We start from the raw sequence: 6,000 nt of genomic DNA, 5'->3' as shown, positions 1-6,000 counted from the left end.
GCCTAGAAGGCTATAAGCTAGTTAGCACCCCTCATGACTAGTTGCTAGTGCTCAATATCAAAAGTGGCTACTCTAGTTGGGAACTTGTGTTTTGAAATGACTTTGAAAACCTTGGAATGATGAGTCATTCTATTGAAAGATTTTTGAAGGTGAATATGACTGGTGAATGACTTGGTGAATTTTACAAAAACTGATGGTTGGGTTTGGATGCGATACCTTTCCAATTTTGCAAGTACCCCCACAATACCTGATATGGGTAGGGCTTAACTAGAAGTTTATGTATCTTAGTATGGGTTCCCTCTAAACAAGCGTCATCGGGGTTATGCTGGAGGCTGCCTCTACAAAAGTGAAGTGATATGAAATGACGTGAATATGAGGTGAATGTCCGGCCCAAGCCTCGTGTGCGATTCCGGGTTAACCGTTGGTTTTCACCGGGAGGCCAAGCTCATGGGGAGAGATGCCTATACTAGGATATGTAAGTGAAAGGTTATGGTTGGTAGTCCGCACACGGAGTGTGGTAAATCAGGGCCAGTTAACCCTGACGGATTATTGCAAATGTTGTGGCACAAGTGTACGACCTCTGCAGAGTGTAGATCTATTCGAATAGCCGCGTCCTCGGTTATGGACGGTTGGAATGGCCATACTGTTCCGTCATCAGACTTTTTTTTTCAAAATGTGACATGTGAAGGGTGACTTGAGTTTTGAACTTGAAAGGTGAATGGTGAATTTGACTTGAATCACAACTGAGTTGTGGGAATGACACTAATGTTCCCACTTGAGTTAGTTAGCGAATGAAGAGGCTTTTTACTAAATGTTTTGTGAACTAAAATTGGCTTTATGCAAATGAAACTAGAGCTTAGCATCCCCTTCTATAGTTGATAGTGTTTACCTTAGTATTAGTTTGCGAGTACTTTAAAGTACTCATGGCTTTGTCCCTGGCTATTCAAATGGCCAGACTATGAAGAGGAGTACCAGAACCCGGAAGAAGGACAGCAGGACGTCTACGACAACTAGGATCACTCCTGACGTCAACAGTTGCCTGTGGAATAGATGGACTACTACTACGCTACTTCGCTTCCGCTATGTGTTTTGTAATTGATCAATAGATCATCTACTATTGTAATGAGACTGGATCATGTGATCCCTTGTTGTAAGACAATTATGCGTTGTAATGAATGATGTGTTGTGATATTAATCTATTATGTCTCGCAAAAACGATATTCCTGGGATTGCGATGAATGGCATAATAGGCATCTGGACTTAAAAATCCGGGTGTTGACAGGATTTAAGAGTGGTATGAGTACGAGCGTACTCAACAAGTTCATTATAGAAAAGAGGTGTTTAATGCACTAGCTACGATATTAGACCAGAAAGTCTAATACCAATGCAGGTTTTGATAAACATTTCTTCAAGAGGTTGTTTTTATTTCAAAGAACTATGTCCGTCAGCCTTCACCGGTTTACTAGAACTTCATGGAGCTTCTTTCCGGCCGCGTTCGCAGTTCCATATCCCGGAACAGGGAGTGACAGGTCACGGTTCTTTACACTCTGCAGAGGTGTGTTGCTTTACCCATAAGAGATCTTAACCTTGGTGCCAACCGGGCAGCTTTACCGTCCACACTTCCTTCGGTGTGAGGCCCGGTATAAGGTCATAGCCAATCATATTCCTCCGCTGCCTCGCACACCCACCCTTTGTTGCAAACCCCAACCCTGGGTCCTCGCCGGTCCTCTTACACCAATTAAGGATGGACCCCGACCGCGACAACAATTCTGGGCTCTACCATAAACTCCTTCGCCGGTAGCTGCAACCCATCATAGACCGCATTACCGTGGGGAATTAGAATGGGATCCCCACCCTCCGGTTGTTCTCGCAAGACACAACTGCTACGGTAAGAGCATCCGTTGATGTACAAGAGGTGGAAATACGATTGACTATTCCGTCCCACTCCAGATCTTATGGTTAACACGGGTTTTACGGCACAAGAATCACTGGACGACATTTGTTGTTTAATCCTAGATGGATATAAACCCTTGCAATGGAACCTCCACCATATCAACACAATCCATGGTTCCATTGCCCACCACTTAGTCATATTCATAGTTATGAAAATAGTGGTTTTGCTTTTTATGCAATAGTGATAAACATAGTACTTTGCAAGTAATTTGGTAAAAATACTCAAATGACATGAGCAAGCGATGAACTTGCCTGAACACTGCAAAGTGTTGCAGTTGGATGGTGTGGACTGACCCTTGTCCTCTGTTGTTGAAAAATAGCATCATTGTCCGATAAGGGCAATGGTTAAAGAAGCATTGATGTATGATTCCAGTTTTAGGGTTTGTTCCCCCCTTCCGATGTCTTTATTATTTCATGTGAGAGGTTAATACTAAGAATAATTTAGGGATACTCTATTTAGGGTAAAATACAACCTTGAAATGTTGTCAAGGTGTTTTTAGAGTCCAAAAGAATTTATGGACTTATTTTCATTATTGAAAATAAAATGTGTGATTTAAATGATTATTTAAATCATCAAATTTGAACTTATTCTTGTTTAACTTCAAAAATTCTATTTCATATTTTATTATAATAGAATTTTTTATACTGAGTGGTTTTCATATTTTTAATTATTTTTTTAGAGCTGTTAAACATTTGTTATGTATTTTCAAAGTTTCTGTATTATTAAAGAAATGTGAAATGGCACATTTGCCCCTGGGCCCACCTGTCGGTGTAACCCAGTGGGGTTAGGTCGAACCGACCCACCTGGTCCGGCTCGACCAGCCTCACTCCTCTCTCTCTCTCGCGCGCGCGTGTGGAACCCTAACCCTAATCCCTCTCTCTGGCGACCTGCGTCGCCTCCGCCGTCGCCGCTCGATTCCGGCGAGCTCCGCCGGACTTGGCCCCCGCCATGGTGCGCAATCGACACGGCGCTTGACGGCGCGTCGATCTATCCGCGTCAATTTGATGCGGGCTACCTGGTGCGCTCATCCTCGACCCTCTCTGGTGCTAGGGTTACGGTCCTCGCCGGCGATGCGTGTTGGCGGACGCCCCAGACATGATGGCGCCGCCGTGGCTTCGCCGCCGTGGTGCGGGTGGTGCTGTGGCGCCACCATGGCTTGGCTTGGCCTGGCGCCGCCGCGCTCCGGCTTGTGCCGCCGTGGCCGCCATGGCTGCGTCGGTCTGCTCGACCCCGGGTAAGTGCGCCTCCCTTCTTTCCCTCTCCTGTGCCTGTTCTTCTTCCTCCTCTAGCTCTGGCTATGGTTTGTCTCTCTGTGTAGAGATGCTCGCCATGCCGATGCTCTACTGTTGCGCTTTGCTTGCCTGCTCATGAGTTGTTGTGCTCTGCTGCTGCGCCATGCTTGCCTGCTCCTGAGCTGTTGTGCTATGCTCCTTTGTTGTTATGTTGCTGCTGTGTTCCTGCTGGCCTTGGCCAATGCTGTCATGACCATGCCAGGCTTGTGCTACTGCTGTGTGCAGCCCTGCCATGCCTCTGTGCAAGAATTTCTAGTCTAAGTGCTTGCTCTGCTTGTATTTCTTGTCTAATTCTATCTCTGTGCCTCTGTTCTTGTTAATAAGCTTGCCAGATACTCAAGTGTATTCATGTATATTGCCCTAGCTTAATTACAGTGTGTAGTTCTTGAAATTTTTCAAGTGCCTGTGCAATAGTGTGTTGTTTCTTGTGCTCAAATTCATGAGTATGCTCAATTGAGCATTGCTGTTGGCTTATCAGTGTTATTCAGTGATGAGTCTATGTGCTTTCCTTGTGTATCTTGATCCAGTGGCTCATCAAGCCTTTGATGTGCTTCTGGATACAATCATAAAGTTATTAATTCAGTTATCTGTTGATTCAGTAATGACATGGTTGGATTTATTCAGTGGCTGGTTAATTTCTGTTGCTGTACTTGGCTGTGGCAACCTGTAGCAAGAGCTAGTGGTGCTCTGATGATCAATTGATCAATACTTGCTTGTGAGTAAGTGTGTGCTCCTCTCTGTGACTCACTGGTGCTCATCCAGTGTTGTGTGTGCTTAGTACAGGCTTAGCCTGTGTGTGCTGGTGCTTGCCCAAGCATCAGTGGATGCTTGCAATGATCCATTGGATCATCTGCAAGGCTCTGTGCATCAGTTGCTTGTCTGTTTCATTTATCTGTTTATTTTTCCTTGATGAATGGATGAATGATGTGAACTGTGACACAATGATGATCATTTCAATTAAATTAGCTAGGGCTAGATGGATGACAACCTCTGGTTGGTACCCTAGCCCTCTACTGAATCCAAATGGATAATGATGTGGTGGTTTCTTGTGCTGGCTTAGGGTTGAGGTGGCCCTGGCAGCACTTGTGGTGCTGTCATGGTTGCTCCCCTCTCTGTAACTTGCTATGGTTGGTGATTGTTTGCTGGGATGGAACAACTGCTCACTGGCTTGATCCAATATTGGACTTCCAGTGGCTTTTGATGTTGACAAAATATATAGACAAGGAACTGTCTATAGTCTGATGGCATAGTTAGCTGTAGGTGCTAAGTGTGTGGGCTAGGCTGGCTGTGATTTCATTCCTTGCTGGATTTCTTTAGTTATGCACTGATTTGCATAACTGATGTTCCCATAGGATGATTGCCTAATGGTCTTACCCATATTTGCTTGCACCAAATGGCTTTACAGCCAGATGATGACACAAACAGTGTATTCTACCCTTATGTGCTTCTGTGATGCATTGGATGCTTATTTATGAGCAAAACTTGGTTTTGCTCAGGTTGATTTGGTTTATACCTCACTCCAGCTCCTAGATGGTTTTGTTGTTGTAGAGGATTGCTTCTATGTTGAGCTTATGCTTGCCCTGCTCCTCCTTGCAAGCCTGTGATGCTTGATTTGGTACTGTGGTGATTTTGGACAGGTTGAACAGCAGTGCTGTTCTTCCTGTTCTTGTGTTCTTGTTATCTGGTGACTTACCAAGCTGCTTGTCGATGGATGAGGCTAGGGTTTACTGTGGAGGCTTTTATACCTCCCCTTCTTTGCTCTCCTGGTCGACAGCTTGGCCTGGTAAGCTTTTGGTGACTCACGGGCCTGTGTGTGCTGTTGGGCATGCACACTGCCTGGTGAGCTGTTTGGCTGTGTGTGTGTGTGTGTGTAGCCTGGCTTGGGACTTGGGTTGTGAGTAGATTAGCTCAGCAGAGTTGATCATATCTGCTCAATTCACCATTTCTTTTCTAACCTGCCAAGTGGTAATGCCACTTGGCATAACTAGTGCTTTTCTTTGTTGTGTGCAGGGAGCTTGGAGATGATCAAGTGAAGATCAAGTGAAGATCAAGTTCAAGCCTTAGTGGAGATTAGCTTGTAGTTTTAGGATAGAATATGACATTGTACTTTTCTTTCTTTTTCTTTCTTCATTTCTGCCAATTCTTGTAATGTGTTGTAAGGTTCTTATATTTCAATTATGAATATTGTAAAGACAATGTATATTGTGTGTTTATCAATAAAGCTCAAAGTTTTCTCTAATGAGCTTTACTTATTATTTGTATTGTTCATATTGTGTATTATTTATAATTTGCTTAATGAATTATCTCAAGTTTGAATTATGAGATATCTATTTGATGTTTTAATTTGAAATTCAAATTCAACTTAGTTTGAATTCAATCATGCAACTTAAGTTTTAATTCAGTCATGCACTTAAGTTGTGATGCAATACCTCTCCTCTCTTCTCAAAAACCCTAACTTAGTTGAGTAAGAAACAAGTTTATCGCACTCTCAAAACCCTAACCCTGTAAGATGTCGAGAGAGAAACTTGTCCCCCTTCGATGCAGTTTTGTTTTAAAGCGCGAAATTTCCCCAGAATTTACGATGCAATGCACATCCCTTTCTAAAATCTACCCCTCGATCGTCTCTAAACCTGGGACATTACAGTTACGAGTTGTATTTTTCTCAAGAAATGTTCGACTCTAAGAGGTTTTTATATGAGTTGCACTTTTATCAAGAAATGTGTAACTCTATCTAGTTTTTTATATAAGTTGCAC

The sequence above is a fragment of the Lolium perenne genome, chromosome 7 (assembly GCF_019359855.2).
Source record: "Lolium perenne isolate Kyuss_39 chromosome 7, Kyuss_2.0, whole genome shotgun sequence".
NCBI classification, from domain to species: Eukaryota; Viridiplantae; Streptophyta; class Magnoliopsida; order Poales; family Poaceae; genus Lolium; species Lolium perenne.
The sequence above is the reverse complement of the archived record's forward strand: the minus strand, read 5'-3'. Positions refer to the sequence as shown.